The 18,399-nt window shown below is 48.1% G+C and overlaps 1 protein-coding gene across 7 annotated transcripts in view; it reads right to left on the bottom strand.

The window, feature by feature from the left end:
* Positions 1 to 18,030, bottom strand: part of RIN2 (Ras and Rab interactor 2) — a 204,854-nt gene extending 186,824 nt beyond the window's left edge. For all 7 annotated transcript variants that reach the window (XM_069547839.1, XM_069547824.1, XM_069547829.1 and 4 more), the window contains exon 1: positions 17,737 to 18,030. The gene's annotated coding sequence lies outside the window, so the exon portion shown is untranslated. The remainder of the gene's footprint in view (positions 1 to 17,736) is intronic.
* Positions 18,031 to 18,399: the final 369 nt, after the last annotated feature.

Here is an 18,399-nt window from a genome sequence, read left to right as displayed (position 1 = left end):
TATTCATAGACGCATTATTTACAATAGTCAAACAGTGGAAGCAACCCAAGTGTCCACTGACAGATGAACGGATAAATAAAATATGGTATTACATACAATGGACTACAATTTAGCTTTTAAAAAGTGGGAAATTCTGACGCATGCTACAATATGGTTGAACTTGGAGGACATCATGCTAAGTGAAATAAGCCAGTACTTCATGTGGTAAACACACAGCGGTATTTATGCTATATGAAGTGGGCTGACAAACAAGACAAATACTGCAGTGTTCTACTTATATGAAGTACCTGCTGCTACTGCTGAGTCGCTTCAGTCGTGTCCGACTCTGTGCGACCCCATAGACAGTAGCCCACCAGGCTCCCCCGTCCCTGGGATTCTCCAGGCAAGAACACTGGAGTGGGTTGCCATTTCCTTCTCCAATGCAAGAAAGTGAAAAGTGAAAGTGAAGTGGCTCAGTCATGTCCGACCCTCAGCGACCCCATGGACTGCAGCCTTCCAGGCTCCTCCGTCCATGGGATTTTCCAGGCAAGAGTACTGGAGTGGGGTGCCGTTGCCTTCTCCGATATGAAGCACCTAGAGTTGTTAAAATCAGAGACAGAGTGGAATGGTGAATGCCAGATGCTGAAGTTATTGTTTATTGGGTATTTGAGAAAGATGAGAAGAGTTCTGTGGATGGATGGTGGTGATGGCTGTACAAAAATCTGAATGCTGCTGAACTGTGCCCTTAAAATGGTTAGCATGGTAAATTCTGTTATATATACTGGAGTGGGTAGCCTTTCCCTTCTCCAGGGGATCTTCCCAGCCTAGGGGTTGAACCCAGGTTTCCTACATTGCAGGTGGATTCTTTACCAGCTGAGCCACCAGGGATACTGGAGTGGGTAGCCTATGCCTTCTCCAGTGGATCTTCCTAACCCAGGAATTGAACTGGGGTCTCCTGAATTGAAGGTGGATTCTTTACCAACTGAGCTATAAGGGAAGCCAAAATTCTGTTATATGTCACAACTAAAAGAGAAGGAAAAAGCTATAACCAGTTTGTTAGCTGGAATTCTTTTTGTTAATTAAAGATGAGAATTTGGCAGTCCACCAGCAACCCAGCCTTACAAATAAAAAGAGAAGACAGTTAAAGGCAGGGTGGGGCGGGGATGGGGCAGTGCACCTCGGCCCTCGCCCCACGACTGCCTCCCTTCACTCCCTTTCCTATTTCATCAACTCGCTGCAAAAAAATGAGTGGTAGACTTTAGGGCACAGAAAGGATGGAGGCTTGAGGACACCTAGGAAACTGTTTAATGAACTATCAACATCACAAAAATATTTGTGTATTTCTATTTCAGAGGGAAATTGTGCAACCAGATTTCCTGGGTATTTTTCTACAGCCATGGGGAGGGGGAGGATCATACAATGGTAGGGGGGTCAGGGGTCACAGGCTCTTGGAGGCACTGAGTCCCACACCCACCCACACCCTCCATCAGGAGACAGAAAGTTCCTCAGCCTGCTGACTCTTGAGAATCAGGCTCTGTCCATGGATGCACCGGGGGCCATGCTGTCCAGCCCTGATTAGGCTGACCTTGAGCAGGTCAGCTCACTGGTGCGGTCCAAGCCTCCGTCTTCCCCATGTCAAACGGATATAAGAAGACTGCCCAGCTTTAGGACCGGCAGGAGCAGGCCTGATAAGACAGCACATGGACTGTGGAGACTCAGCAAAGGCCACTTCTCACCAGGACTTCCAGGATGGTCAGCCCTCAGGATTCCATCGACAGGCTCCTGCCAAAATCAAGTGGCTTCTTCAGTCTCCATGGAGAAGTCCTCAGCCTTTCTCCATCAGACTCGGAAACCCTGTGTTAGAGGGCACCACACGTGAAAGTCCCAACCACCCAAAGGGCTCTGTCTGCTGGGAAGACAAGCAGCTAAGAGAAATGAACCAGCATCATCCCTTGAGCGGAAACGTTTTCAACCTATGCACATCCTCTCATATACTCTATTTTTGACTGCATTTTGATACGGCGCCTGGGGGCTTCTGGGATCTTAGTTCCCTGACCAGGCATCAACCCTGTACCCCCTGCATTGGAAGGCAGATTCCCAACCACTGGACCGCCAAGGAAGTCCCCCCCTCCGATACACTTTCAGTCATCTCCAGATTACTCATGATCGCTAATATAAGGGAAACAGTTGTTAATACAAGGTAAATGCTACCAAACAGTTGCTGTGTGCTAAGTCGCTCCAGTCGTGTCCAACTCTTTACGATCCCATGGACTGCAGCCTGCCAGGCTCCTCTGTCCATGGGATTTTCCAGGCAAGAATACTGGAGTGGGCTGCCATTTCCTTCTCCAGGGATTGAACCCAAACCTCTTATTCTGCATTCGCATTGGCAGGCAGGTTCTTTACACTGGCGCCACCTGGGAAGCCCAAATAGTTGCTGGTACACAGCAAATTCAAGTTTTTGTTTTGGGGGAGTTTCTGGAATTTTTTTTTTAATGTTTTCGATCCACAATTGGCTAAATCCACAAATGCAGAACCAGCAGATAGAGGGCAACAATAACGTCCTCCTCCTCACAAGATATGAAGATGACCTGGACTGGGGCGATGGCCAGGAAGACTCAGAGAAACACAAAATGGGTACCACACCTGTTCATTTCAGGGCCTGACACATGGTACTCAATAGCACTTGGAAAGAATGCAAGGGTTTCACTCCCTTCTAACCTCTTTTCTAGGATAGGAATGCTTTTCTCGGGCACTTCCAATTCCTCCGCACGCCACGGTGGGAGCAGACCTGGGGGTGGGGGTGGGTGATGGCTTTTTCCATCTAAATATTCCTCTCCATCTCCTGCAATATTGGGCTTCTTGATCTTTTCCCCCCTCCTCTACTTGAAAAATACCACTTTTATCACATGTTGCTCCAAGAAAAATACAATGTGCCCAGAGCACATTCCTGTCTGACTTCCTCTGGAAACACAAGCCAGGGTTGGTTCCACTGACGGCGAGTGTTGTCACCCATTTTCTTGAACAATCCCAAGGCTCTCTCCCACTTCAGTACCCACCTGTGGGGGGCAAGGGATGCTGGAGCCAGTTCAGACGCAAGATGAGTTCAGAAACCTGAGCTCTGCCCGCACCAGTCTTCTGGGGGGAAGAAAGAGTAGAGATCTGCAGAGATCCCCAACTCCTGCCTCGGCAAGACAGCAGTGGTTCCACGGGACAGAACCCCAGGGTTCCAACAAAGGAACCACCAAGGTCACAGTGCTGGTCAGGGGGAAAGCAAGGGCAGGTCCGTGAGTTTTGTACAAAGCTAAATTTTTATATTTTTAATAGGCTGTGATCAGTATCACTGCACTATTTAGGGATCTGAAAGTTTTACTACTCTTTTCCCCATTCAAGTCATCTGGTCTCTACCTATCCTGAGTCAGCAGAATGAGAAGCAGATGGTTCATTAAGGGTCAGCCTCTCCAGGGACCCAGCGCCGTGGCGATCGCAGAAACCACTGCGGTGGTTTAATGGCCAGCACATCTCCAAACCAGCAGTCTGCCTGTCATTTCTCTAACACTTCTCTTCCCATTCTCAGCTTCCATCCACTGCTGGGAGGGTGCTGAGAACTCCCTGCCCCGAGAACGAGGCAGGAGGGCAGGAGAGAGGCGATTCCTATTGGGCACTTTGACCACACAGTAACCACTCACCACCGAGAATACCCGACTCTACTTCTGACCATGTGAGCTGGTCACACTTCCTGCTCATTTGATCAGTTTCCAACTTTACATCCTGCTATGGGTTGAATGTGGAGAAGGCAATGGCACCCCACTCCAGTACTCTTGCCTGGAAAATCCCATAGACGGAGGAGCCTGGTGGGCTGCAGGCCATGGGGTCGTGAAGAGTCAGACACGACTGAGCAACTTCACTTTCACTTTCATGCACTGGAGAAGGAAATGGCAACCCACTCCAGTGTTCTTGCCTGGAGAATCCCAGGGATGGGAGGAGCCTGGTGGGCTGCTGTCTATGGGGTCACCCAGAGTCGGACACAACTGAGGCGACTTAGCAGCAGCAGCAGCATGGGTTGAATGATACCCCTCCAGAAAGATCAGTGAGAGACCTGATCCCAACACCACACTGAACAGGCCCTTTATTTGGAAGTAGGGTCCATGCAGATTTCATCAGGTTAAGATGAGGTCTTTGGATGGTCCATAATCTAATATGACTGGGGTCCTTATAAAAAAGAAATTTGAACCCACACATGTAGAGAGAGGACCATGTGCAGACGCGGAGAAAGGACTCTGTGGGAGGATGGGAGTGGAGACTGGAGCCCTGTGTCTGCAGGCTGAGAACTGCCTGAGGCCACCAGAAGGCAGGAGAGGAATCCAGACTGTACCGTCCTTGGCACCTTCAGAGGGAGTCACAGCAGCCCCCAGAAATCTAACATACCTCAGTATTTTCACTAAAAGATGCTCTGGAGACGTGACAGGATGCTGCTAAGAGCATAGGTCCTGGCATTTGACAGACCTGGTTTGTATTTCGGCTTCCCCATTTTTGTGCTGTGTGACCACACACAAGTTACTTAACCTTTCTGTGCCTCGGGTCTATGATCTGAAAAAACAGGGAAAATAAAATCACTTGCTGTGTCCCACAGGGACAATACATGAAGTAACGATGTCATGTATTGAGATGAAGTAAGGCATTCAGTGACCCTGGCTGGTGTGACCGTCAGTTGGGATCTTGAAACCCTTGTCAGAGGAACTTATATCTCCTGTAGCCCATGGCGTGCTCCATGGTCACACGACCCTGCAGTCAGGAAGGCCCCACTCTTGGTTTAATGTTCTGCTGACACCTTCTTGAAATTATTAATAATTTTTGACCAGGGGCCCCCATTTTCATTTTGCCTAAGTGAAGTCGCTCAGGCGTGTCCGACTCTGCGACCCCATGAACTGCAGCCTACTAGGCTCCTCTGTCCACGGGATTTTTCATTTTGCCTAGAGCCTCGCAAATTATGTACTGGTCCTGCCTGGCCCCTCCAGTCACATATGTGGGTTGAAAGCTTATGGTCCCCAGTGTGTGCAGGAGAGCGTCTTCTTTAGACGTGAAGTGACTTTTTCTGGAGGCTGCATTCAAATATCCCAATGTCTTTCAGTTAAGTTCAGTCACTCAGTCATGTCTGACTCCTTGCAGCCCCATGGAATGCAACACACCAGGCTTTCCTGTCCATCACCAACTCCTGGAGCTTACTCAAACTCATGTCCATTGAGTTGGTGATACCATCCAACCATCTCATCGTTTGTCATCCCCTTCTCCTCCTGCCTTCAATCTTTCCCAGCATCAGGGTCTTTTCAAATGAGTCAGTTCTTTGCATCAGGTGGCCAAAGTATTGGAGTTTCAGCTTCAGCATCAGTCCTTCCAGTGAATACTCAGGGTTGATTTCCTTTAGGATGGACTGGTTGGATCGCCTTGCAGGTCAAGGGACTCTCAAGAGTCTTCTCCAACACCACAGTTCAAAAGCATCAGTTCTTCAGCACTCAGCTTTCTTTATAGTCCAACTCTCACATCCATACATGACTACTGGAAAAGCCATAGCTTTGACTAGACAGACCTTTGTTGGCCAAGTAATGTCTCTGCTTTTTAATATGCTATCTAGGTTGGTCATAGCTTTTCTTCCAAGGAGCAAGTGTCTTTTAATTTCATGGCTGCAGTCATCATCTGCAGTGATTTTTGGAGCCCAAGAAGGTCAAGTCTCTCACTGTTTCTATTGTTTCCCCATCTATTTCCCATGAAGTGATGGGACTGGATGCCATGATCTTTGTTTTCTGAATATTGAGTTTTAATCCAACTTTTTCACTCTCCTCTTTCACTTTCATCAAGAGGCTTTTTAGTTTTTCACTTTCTGCCATAAGAGTGGTATCATCTGCACATCTAAGGTTATCGATATTTCTCCTGGCAATCTTGATTCCAGCTTGTGCTTCATCCAGCCCAGCATCTGGCATGATGCACTCTGCGTATAAGTTAAATAAACAGGGTGACAATATACAGCCTTGATGCACTCCTTTTCCTATTTGGAACCACTCTGTTGTTCCATGTCCAGTTCTAACTGTTGCTTCCTGACCTGCATACAGATTTCTCAGGAGGCAGGTCAGGTGGTCTGGTATTCCCATCTCTTGAGGAATTTTCCACAGTTTGTTGTGATTCACAGTCAAAGGCCTTGGCGTAATCAATAAAGCAGAAGTAGATGTTTTCTGGAACTCTCTTGCTTTTTTGATGATCCAATGACTTTAATCTCTATCTTAATTTGAGTGTTACGTGCACTTAAGAAAAAATGTCTCTCTTGCAGAAACTTGTTCCAGGTTTGAGGAAAAGAATGAAGAGACTTCATGGCCTGAGCCCCAGTGCCCTGGGCTGGTGCTGCTGAGAGAGAGGTGGCTCCTACAGAAACTGGCAAGCTGTCTCACAACAGGCAAGATTTTATTTTTAGCTCAAAGGGATATTTGGCCTCTTTAGTCACCGTGCCCAAGCCTTCAAGAATCTTCGTGCCTTAACTGTTTAAGTCAACAAAGTTGTATTAAGTCCCTGCTAGAGATGATGTGGAGAAAAGGGAGCCCTCCTATACTGCTGGTGAGAACGTGAACTGGTGTAAGCCCTATGGAGCACAGTGTGGAGATGTCTCAAAAAACTGAAAATAAGAACTATTATATGTCCCACTCCTGGGCATATACTCAGAGAAAAAATGTAATTCAAAAAGACACATGTACCCCAGTGTTCTTTGCAGCACTATTTATAATAGCCAGGACATGGAAGCAATCTAAATGTCCACCCACAGATGAATGGATAAAGATGTGGTATATATACACAATGGAATATTAGTCATAAAAAGGAATGAAACTGGGTCATCTGTAGAGATGTGGTTGGACATAGAGTCTATCATGCAGAGTTAAGTCAGAAAGAAAAATAAATATCATATATTAGCAAATATGTCTGGAACCTAGAAAAAATGGTGCAGTTCAGTTCAGTTCAGTTGCTCAGTCATGTCTGACTTTTTGCAACCCCATGAACCGCAGCACACCAGGCCTCCCTGTTCATCACGAACTCCCAGAGTTTACCCAAACTCATGTCCATTGAGTCGGTGATGCCATCCAACCATCTTATCCTCTGTCATCCCCTTCTCCTCCTGCCCTCAATCTTTCCCAGCATCAGGGTCTTTTCAAATGAGTCAGCTCTTCGCATCAAGTTTCAGCTTCAACATCAGTCCTTCCAATGAACACCCAGGACTGATCTCCTTTAGGATGGATTGGTTGGATCTCTTTGCAGTCCAAGGGATTCTCAAGAGTCTTCTCCAACACCACAGGTCAAAAGCATCAATTCTTCTGTGCTCAGCTTTCTTTGCAGTCCAACTCTCACATCCATACATGACTATTGGAAAAACCATAGCCTTGACTAGATGGACCTTTGTTGACAAAGTAATGTCTCTGCTTTTTAATATGCTGTCTAAGTTGGTCATAACTTTCCTTCCAAGGAGTAAGCGTCTTTTAATTTCATGGCTGCAGTCACCATCTGCAGTGATTTTGGAGCCCCCAAAAATAAAGACAGCTACTGTCTCCACTGTTTCCCCATCTATTTGCCATGAAGTGATGGGACCGGATGCCATGATCTTAGTTTCCTGAATGTTGAGCTTTAAGCCAACTTTTTCACTCTCCTCTTTCACTTTCGTCAAGAGGTTCTTTAGCTCTTCTTCACTTTCTGCCATAAGGGTGGTGTCATCTGTATATCTGAGGTTATTGATATTTCTCCCCGCAATCTTAATTCCAGCTTGTGCTTCTTCCAGCCCAGCGTTTCTCATGATGTACTCTGCATATAAATTAAATAAGAAGGGTGACAATATACAGCCTTGATGTACTTCTTTTCCTATTTGGAACCAGTCTGATGTTCCATGTCCATTTTTAACTGTTGCTTCCTGACCTGCATACAGGTTTCTCAGGAGGCAGGTCAGGTGGTCTGGTATTCCCATCCCTCTCAGAATTTTCCACAGTTTATTGTGATCCACACAGTCAAAGGCTTTGGCATAGTCAAGAAAGCAGAAATAGATGTTTTTCTGGAACTCTCTTGCTTTTTCCATGATCTAGCGGATGTTGGCAATTTGATCTCTGGTTCCTCTCCCTTTCTAAATCCAGCTTGAACATCAGGGAGTTCACGGTTCACATATTGCTGCAGCCTGGCTTGGAGAATTTTAAGCATCACTTTACTAGCATGTGAGATGAGTGCAATTGTGCAGTAGTTTGAGCATTCTTTGGCATTGCCTTTCTTTGGGATTGGAATGAAAACTGACCTTTTCCAGTCCTGTGGCTACTGCTGTTTTCCAAATTTGCTGGCATATTGAGTGCAGCACTTTCACAGCATCATCTTTCAGGATTTGAAATAGCTCAACTGGAATTCCATCACCTCTACTAGCTTTGTTCATAGTGATGCTTCCTAAGGTCCACTTGACTTCACATTCCAGGATGTCTGGGTCTAGGTGAGTGATCACACCATCGTGATTATCTGGGTCCTGAAGACCTTTCTTGTACAGTTCTTTTGTGTATTCTTGCCACCTCTTCTTAAAATCTTCTTCTGTTAGGTCCATACCATTTCTGTCCTTTATTGAGCCCATCTTTGCATGAAATGTTCCCTTGCTATCTCTAATTTTCTTGAAGAGGTCTCTAGTCTTTCCCATTCTATTGTTTTCCTTTATTTGTTTGCATCGATTGCAGAAATAAGGCTTTCTTATCTCTCCTTGGTATTCTTTGGAACTCTGCATTCAAATGGGAATATCTTTCCTTTTCTCCTTTGCTTTTCACTTCTCTTCTTTTCACAGCTCTTTGCAAGGCCTCCTCAGACAGCCACTTCGCTCTTTGGCATTTCTTTTTCTTGGGGATGGTCTGGATTCCTATCTCCTGTACAATGTCACGAACCTCTGTCCACAGTTCATCAGGCACTCTGTCTATCAGATCTAGTCCCTTAAATCTATTTCTCACTTCCAGTGTATAATCGGAGAAGGCAATGGCACCCCACTCCAGGACTCTTGCCTGGAAAATCCCATGGACGGAGGAGCCTGGTAGGCTGCAGTCCATGGGGTCGCTAGGAGTCAGACACGACTGAGCGACTTCACTTTCACTTTTCACTTTCATGCACTGGAGAAGGAAATGGCAACCCACTCCAGTGTTCTTGCCTGGAGAATCCCAGGGACGGGGAAGCCTGGTGGGCTGCCGTCTCTGGGGCTGCACAGAGTCAGACACGACTGAAGTGACTTAGCAGCAGCAGCAGTGTATAATCATAAGGGATTTTATTTAGGTCATATCTGAATGGTCTAGTGGTTTTCCCCACTTTCTTCAATTAAATCTGAATTTGGCAATAAGGAGTTCATGATCTGAGCCACAGTCAACTCCCAGTCTTGTTTTTGCTGGCTGTATAGAGCTTCTCCATCTTTGGCTGCAAAGAATATAATCAATCGATTTCAGTATTGACTATCTGGTGATGTCCATGTGTAGAGTCTTCTCTTGTGTTGTTGCAAGAGGGTGTTTGCTATGACCAGTGTGTTCTCTAAGCAAAACTCTATTAGCCTTTGCCCTGCTTCATTCTGTACTCCAAGGCCAAATTTGCCTGTTACTCCAGGTGTTTCTCGACTTCCTACTTTTGCAAAAAATGGTACAGATGGTCTTATTTGTGAAACAGAAATGGAGACACAGACACGAAAACACACCAAGGAGGAAAGGCGTCGGGGTGGGGGGAATGAACGGAGAGGTTGGGACTGACCTAGATACACTACTATGTATGAAACAGATAATGAATGAGAACCTACGGAATAGTACAGGGAGTGCTACTCAGTGCTCTGTGTTGATCTAAATGGGAAGGAAATTCAAAAAAGAGGGGATATATACACATACAGTTGATTCACTTTGCTGTACAGCAGAAACTAACAACACTGTAAAGCAACTATACTCCAATAATTTTTCTTAAAGTGCCTGCTATAGATATGTCAGTGCTATTCTGGCAAAAACCAGACAAGCCTATAACTTTCCCAGTGCGTCTCAGATGCAGACAGGTCCTGAGACGAGGGACTGACAAATGGAGCAGGACCCCTTGAGATCGACGGCTATGAACCCTTGACATGCTTGTGGTTTTCCAGCCTGTCCACCTTCCTGGGACAGACATAGGCCAGGGGATGCGTTCAGACAGGGGAGTCCCCTGAGAGAGACGACAACAGAATTCAGGTTTATGCCAAAGAAGGGCTATCACCCTAGACCCCAAAATCCAAGCTGGGAAGAAGGCAGGTGAGGATGTGACATGAACGAGGCGCGGGGACCCGGTGGCAGGGCCAGCGGATTGTAGAGCAGGGCAGGGGCTGAGCCAGAGCAACTCTACAGGAAAAACAAAGGTTCACATCTCATCATTGCAACAGAGGACGAGGTGGATTGAGTCTCCTCACCAACAGCCGCTGGGAAACTCGTCTGCTGAATGTTAAAGTCTTCTGAAAATGCTTTAACTGTTACAGTATTTTACCCCTGCTTCTGTGCTGGGTTTTCATACGGTGTGTAAATATGCTTAGATTGTTCATATCTTGGTCCATTTTCCCAGCACTCACCACAAAAAAGTTTCCTCAAAGGTAGTTTTGTTAAATTGAATCACACACAAGTATACAGCTAGATAAGAACCTTTAGTTCAGTCAACCTTCAACAACTATGCTGCCATGTTTATTGATTTTTGTCTCTATTTCTAGAATGATGTTTCATTTACAAAGCATCAAAATCTCTGAGAACACAATCTTGGTTCTCAAGTGAGGCTCTTTTTCTCTCTAGAAGAACTGAGTACAGCTTCCTCTGAAGCATTCCATTTATTTCCTCAATCATTTTCCATGGGGTGTACAGGGAATTCTTCAGTACAGTAAATACCAACTAAGACCCAGATGTTTAAATGAACTATGGGAAAACAATGGTGAAAAAATGCTACTTTTTCATACTGTTCATTTTCTTTTACCCTTAATGTTGATCATTTTTTTCTCTTGCAATTGTTATTTTAATGGTTTCTTAGTACTTACACTAAATGAAAAAAATACTGTAGGAAAGTAAGTGAGAAAGGGAGAAACAAATATTGCCTATTAACACATATATATGGAATCTAGAAGGATGGTACTCATGAGCCTATTTGCAGAGCAGTAATGGAGACACAGACATAGAGAACAGACTTATGGACACGATTTGGGGAGGAGGAAGGAGAGGGTGGGATGTACCGAGAGAGTAATATGGAAGCATACATTACCATACGTAAACTAGATGGGACTTTGCTGTATGACTCAGGAAACTCAACCCAGGGCTGGTAACAACCTAGAGGAGTGATGGGGAGGGAAGTTGGGGGGAGGTCCAAGTGAGAGCGGACATGGGTAAACCTATGGCTGATTCATGTTGATGTCTGGTAGAAACCAACACAATTAGTGAATACTGTAAAGCAATTATCCTTCAATTAAAAGTAAATAAATTTTAAAAATACTGTAGGAAAAAACTAAGAGATTGATTTCCACCTCATATCAACAGTTAAAATTAGATCTGATGATAGATCTCTTGAGATCTTAAGTCATAATGTCTAAAATCTCATGTCAGAAATATCTGTAAATGATATGACTGATGAGGCCTTTATCTCCAAAATATACAAACAGCTCATACAACTCAACAACAACAACAAAAAACAAATCCAATCCAAAAATGGGCAGAAGACTTAAGCAGACCTTTCTCCAAAGCAGAAATACAGATGACCAACAGGCAGATGAAAAGATGCGCAACATCACTAATCATGAGGGAAATGAAAGTCAGAACACAGGGAGGTATCACCTCACACCTGTCAGGACGGCCATCACCAAAAGCAAGAGAGGTGACAAATGCTGTTGCGGATGTGGAGAAAGGAGAACCCCTTCTGCACTACTGGTGGGAATGTAAATTGGTGCAACCACCACAGAAACCAATATAGAGATACCTCAAAAATCTTACACAAGAACTGCCACATGGTCGATTCCAACTCTGGATAGTTATCCAAAGAAAATGAAAACAGGAACTTGGAAAGATATCTGCACCTCATGTTCACTGCAGCACTATTTACAATAGCCAAGACATAGAAAAAAACCTAGCTGTCCATTGATGGATGAACGGATAAAGATGTGGTTCAGTTCAGTTCAGTCACTCAGTCGTGTCTGACTCTTTGCAGCCCCATAAACCGCAGCACGCCAGGCCTCCCTGTCCATCATCAACTCCCAGAGTCCACCCAAACCCATGTCCATTGAGTCGATGATGCCATCCAACCATCTCATCCTCTGTCGTCCCCTTCTCCTCCTGCCCTCAATCTTTCAGCATCAGGGTCTTTTCTACCGAGTCAACGAATCACATCAGATGGCCAAAGTACTGGAGTTTCAGCTTCAACATCAGTCCTACCAATGAACACCCAGGACTGATCTCCTTTAGGATGGACTGGCTGGATCTCCTTGCAGTCCAAGGGACTCTCAAGAATGTGGTACATATATACAATAGAGCATTATCTAGCCATCAAAAAGAGTGAAATCCTGCCATTTGCAAAACATGAATGGACCTTGAGGGCATCCAACTAAGTGAAATAAGTCAGATAAAGAAAGACAAACACCTTATAATCTCACTTATATGTGGAATTTTTAAAAAACACACACACAGCCAAGCTCATAGATGAAGAAGACAGACTGCTGGTTGCAAGTCGCAGGTGCAGGGGCTAGGGACAGGGGATGAAATGGGTGAGGGTGGTCAAAAGGTGCAAACCTCCAGGTATAAAATAGGTAAGTCAGAGAATGCAGTGAACAGCATGCTGACTACAGTTAATAATACTGTATTGCATATTTCAAAGTTGCTAAGTGAAAGTCACTCAGTTGTGTCCAACTCTTTGCGACCCCATGGAATTCTCCAGGCCAGAATACTAAAGAAGGTAGCCTTTCCCTTCTCCAGGGGATCTTCCTAACCCAGAGATCAAACCCAGGTCTCCCGCACTTTTTGAAGGTGGATTCTTTACCAGCTGAGCCACAAGGGAAGCCCAAGAATACTGGAGTGGGTTGCATTCCCTTCTCCAAGGGATCTTCCCAACCCAGGAATCGAACCGGGGTCTCCTGCATTGCAGGCAGATTCTTTACCAATTGAGCTATCAAGGAAGTTGCTAAAATAGATCTTAAAAGTTCTCATCACATACACAAAAATTCTGTAACTGTATAGTGACAGATGTTACCTAGACTTATAGTGATCACTTCACAACATAAATACTGAATCATTACGCTACATACATGAAATTAATATAAAGTTGTTTGTTAGAAAAAAATTCACAAACTGGGGGTAGTCTGGGTCCTGGCCAGTCACAACAAGTTCTGAATGGTTCGACTCACCATCAATGCAGGCGCTTTCTCTTCCCTTCCAGGCCCCTGGACATGGGCCTCTAGGTTCTGCCTTGACCCATTCTACTTGTCCTGTGGCCTGTCCCTGGGTTAGTTCACTGACTGCCCCACTCTGGTCCCCTCAGCATCCCAGTAACTCCCCAACTCTGGCTCTTCACTGACAATTTCTATCGAGGTAACATACAAGACTTTTAAACTCAACAGGTTAGAAGTCACACTCAGTATTTCTTCCCCACTCTCCACACATGCAGAAGGACACACACACACGCTCACTCAGGAATACGCACCCCATCTGATTGGTCCATTTTTCTCAAAACATTCCTTTCCTTGACCTCTGTGACACCATCCTATTAAATACAGATCTCTAAAGGAGCCCACATATCTTCTAATCTTTGGAATAACCTATGAAACAAATCTGCAGACACATTTGCTCAGCACTGGAGACCTAGAAATGTCTCCACCCAAATGCAGATAGATGTTAAATTCACCCAGCCTGTCTGATCACAGTATCATCTTTCCCAAGGCTCCTCCTAGCCCACCACTCTCCTCTGAATCCCTGAAATACACACTAGACTCCTCTGTTCAGCCTGAATAGCCAGGGGTACCAATGGGTGAAAAGCACCTAATAGATCGCAGGCAAGCTCTGATTCAAAAACAACTGCCAGCAATGGGTGTGTCTGAATTGGGGGCTTCTGAGGCACTGTTCGGGGAGGCTGGGTGAGCTCTGCCTGCTTACGCAGCCCAGGGAGCCCACTCACTAGGGCCTGTTTGCACTGCTGACCGAAGAACTCCAGGTCCCTCAGACCTGATCACACCCAGGCGTGGGATGGGGGAGCACTGATTCATGTTAATCAGATGCATGCGTGTGCAAATGCTAAGTTACTTCAGTCATGTCTGATTCTTTGAGACCCCAGGGACTGTAGCCAAGCTCCTCTGTCCGTGGAATTCTCTAGGTAAGAATACTGGAGTGGGTTTCAGTTCCCTCCTCCAGGGGATCCTTCTGACCCCACAGAGATCAAACCCATGTTTCCGAGGTCTCCTGCATTGGCAGGTGGGTTCTTTACCCACCTAGCACCACCTGGGAAGACTAATCAGATGCATAGAAGCTGGCGAGCCAACCATTCACTCTAAATTTACAAGGGGGGATTACTCTGCCTTTTAAATGTCCAGAACATATATTTTTACTCTTCTGTGCACTAGTGTTCCTTGAACACTGCCTAGACGTTAGGAGGTTTTGCATGAACTAAGCAATTTCCCCAAGTGGACCCCTTAAGAATGCTGGATCCGGAAGACGCTTCCTGGTTCTGGGGCCAAATGAGGTCGGCAAACATTCCGTATTACGGAGTCCTCCTGAAGAGTCCCGATGCACATAATAACAGCACTGAAAAGTCCTGCAGGGGAAACCCTGCTTAACCCTCTTACTTCTCTAAAACATTTTACCCCTGTGACTCTGTAGTAATTTCTCTGGAAAAGTGCCTCTGAACACACCACTGTGTAAATTCTGTTCCGGACATACACTTCATGGTGTGTGTGTATCTGAGTCTGGCCACCTCCAGCAAGTCAGCAGTGGTTCCGCTAAATGAGTTCTGGGCCTGGGGCTCTGCTTCCAACTTTGGTGCTTTGACCTGCCCGGGCCTCTGTTTTTCTACCTACCAAATGGAATTATTAGTGTTGTTGTGACAAATAACTGTGATATTATCTGGAAAAGCATTTTATAAAGCCCTAGAATAATATGAGTATCTGATAAGGATATACTTATTGCTCTGCAACTCCTCCAAATGCTTTTTACAGAAGGAAACTTCACGAAGTGTTAGGCAGTAAGAGCTTGGCTTTCAACCTTAGGAAATTCAAAGACAGAGGTCGAGCAGGGGCCACTGAATACGGCTCAAAAGTAATTGCTTCCCAGGTGACTCTGTGGTAAAGAATCAGCCTTCCAACGTAGGAGACAAAGGATGCGCAGAAGACGCAGGTTAGAACCCCCAGTTGGAAAGAGCCCCTGCAGTAGGAAATGGCAACCCACTCCAGTATTCTTGCCTGCAGAATCCCACGGACAGAGGAGCCTGGTGAGCTACGCTCCATGGGGTTGCAAAGAGTCAGACAGGACTGAGCGAACATGCACGCACAATACATACCCAAGGACTTCGGGTGCCTGACCAGGGAAAGGCGGCCGGAGTTCAGCTGAAACTACTAGGGATCTGGCAGCATCATCAGACCTGGATTGACACAAGGAACAGGACAGAGCCTCTGGTGGAATGTGGGCAGTGCCTGTGCTAATTGGGCCCAACTGTGGCCGACCTCTCAGGGCTGCATACCCCCGGACAGAGGAAAAATGAGTTTTATCTGTCTCCTCCAAGAGGAGGGGGAGGATTTTTGGCAAACTGGGAGGGGGACCTGGGGTGGGTTTAGGGGAGGGCTGCTTAGACGTTCTTTCTAAACAAACACATACCTGCAGCTCTAGAGGGAGTCAAGCTGCTTGCATCTATTTCTGCATGGGGTGGGGGGGATGGGTAGGGAGGGCTATTTTAGATCTCCTTCTTCCCTTAGAGAACATGTTTGCAGCAGGGAGAGGGTCTCCAGACAAAGGAGGTCACAGTAGCAGGGCGTCCTCCTGTCCCCAGCCTCCAAAGGCTGAGAGCAGAGTCCCCAAACCATAAAGCTCCTGTCAACCACCAGTGTTCTTTCTGGAGTCCCGAATAGGAGCCCCACCCCCGCCCCCCTCAATCCGAGGCCACGATGCTGTGGAGGTGCCAAGGCAGGGACAATGCATGTTTGTTCTAGAGACAGAACTGGAATTGGAGGCCAAAAAGGAAATGCCCACCTCTATGTGCACTCATAAAAATACTCTCGCATACTTGAACTGGGTAAAATAGCCCCAGTTCCACAGTCAAAAAGCATAACCTACATGGGAAAATAATCCGAAAAAGAAAGTATCTCTGTGTCTAACTTTGCTGTACACTTGAAACTAACACAACAGTGTAAATCAACTATCTTGTTTTTTAGAGCCATAGTAAAAACAAAAGAACACGACTATATATTCAGTATAAAGCCGCACTGCCTAAACTGCAGCATGCCACTCTGCCAAGGCTCAGAAACCCCCAGGTGGGGTCTAGACAAACGGGGCGGTTGGAAACACTGTTTCCACCGCACAGTGACGCAAGGTCATAACCACAACCAGTCTTGATGTAAAACGTTGACATTTTGTTCAGGGGATTTTTCACATAAAATTTGATGGTTTTCAACAGTGCATTAAAATATTATTTTTGTTAATGACCGAGTTCCGCCAGCTGTTTGTGTTTGCTGCAATATTTACAAAGTCCTGTTGGTCGGAAGAGTGCCCTGGGGTTAGCTGACAGCACGTTCCTAAGAAACCCCACTGTGCCTGAAACCCTCAGGGCTGCAAGAAAATACAGCCCCCCAGCTTTCGGGTTTTCCTGGCTTTCTGTCCTGAGTTAGGAAACCCCCCTGCACTCCCCTGCACTCCTCCTCCACTAGAGAAACGAGGCGCCGGTGAGGGCCCGAGGGGGCGGCGGGGTCAGTCTCGCCTGTATTTCTTGGCAACACATCACAGGCTTTAAAGTTGAATTCTGCAAACTCTCCGAAGTTCCGCGGCCGTCGGGGGCGAGGGGCGCGGGTGGGTGGACACTGCGCTGGTGGGAGCCGAGTCCAAGTGTGGAGACCGAGCCCGGGGATGGAGGGGCGTGGAAGCTTCAAAGTGTGAGAGTGACCCCCTCCCTGCCGCTCAGGAACTCTAGGCTCCTCCGCCTGCCGCACCGCCATCAATCACGGCGACAGCCCCTTCGTCCCCCGGCCGGCCTCTCCCCCGGGGGAGTGGGTGAGGGGAGGAAATCTCTAGCCCGAGCGTCTGCCCCTACCACTGGCCGAGCGCGCCGACCCGGTCTGCCCCGGGCTTGCGACCCCCGCTCCAGGTTGCGCGGCGCTTGGCGCACTTGACAGGCCGTCTGCATCCCCGCAGGTCCAACTCCATTCACGTCCCGGCGGCCGTCCGCCGTGCGCGCGCGCACCCCGAGCCCCCGCGCCTGCAGCCTCGGTGTCCCACTACCCTCCGCGCAGAGGCCCCGGGAGGATTCCCGCTGGGAAAGACCACCCTGGCCCAGTCCCGGCGCCCCTACTCCCTGGTGCCCCCTTCCCCATGCGTCCCCACGACCCCACAGCCGCCCGATTGCCAGGCCCCCCAGGTCTCCTCCTGAGGGGAGGAGCGTGCGAAGACTAGCACCCTGCGCCCCGAACCCTGCAGAGCCCCTGCCGGCGTGCGCCTGTTGGGGGGGGGGTCTCCGGGCGCTTGGGGTGCAGGTCCAGGGGGTGGGGTCTCCGCTGCCGCCGCCCCTTACCTCGCGCAGGCCCTCCCCGCAGGTCTCAGAGAGGGGGGCGACCTGAGCCCCGCGGACCGGCGCCGGGCTGACTTTCCCCGCCCGGGAGGCGCTGTTGGCGGAGGAAGAGGAGGCAGGCGAGGGAAGGGCTTTGTGTCTGCCTCGCGTCCTCCCTCGGCTCCAGCGCGGGTCATCCCCCTCCCCCAGCCGCCCTCCCGAACTCTGGAGCGATGGGGCGGGGGAGCCGAGGGGGCGAGGAAGGCGCCTGCGCGACCCGGGTCCACCCCCGCCCTTCCCCCTCCCCCACCCCGTACCGCCCACCCTGCGCCCCGGGACGCGCAGCCTCTACGCTCACCCCGGCAGCCGGCGCCCCGGCGGCAGGGCGGAGAGCTGCGGCAGAAAGTTGATCTAACCCGGCGCGAACCCCGCTGGCCCGGCTCCCGACCCGCCTCGGCGCCGCCGCCGCGCTTTGCTCGCTCCTCCGGGGAGGGCCAGGCTGTTGTTCCCGAAGACAAGGCCCAGCGTCCCCTTTCGATCTGCTCATGTCCCCGGCTGCACGAACGCGTGCACCCCCCTCCACGGAACGAGCCCCACCGCCCCGCCACGGACCCCGATCCGCCGCGCGGGCTGGGAGCCCTAGTCCCGGAGGCCCGAGTGGGGCGCGGCGCTTTGTCCCCGCTTTGA

The sequence above is a fragment of the Ovis canadensis genome, chromosome 13 (assembly GCF_042477335.2).
Source record: "Ovis canadensis isolate MfBH-ARS-UI-01 breed Bighorn chromosome 13, ARS-UI_OviCan_v2, whole genome shotgun sequence".
Lineage (NCBI taxonomy): Eukaryota > Metazoa > Chordata > Mammalia > Artiodactyla > Bovidae > Ovis > Ovis canadensis.
The sequence above is the reverse complement of the archived record's forward strand: the minus strand, read 5'-3'. Positions and strand labels throughout refer to the sequence as shown.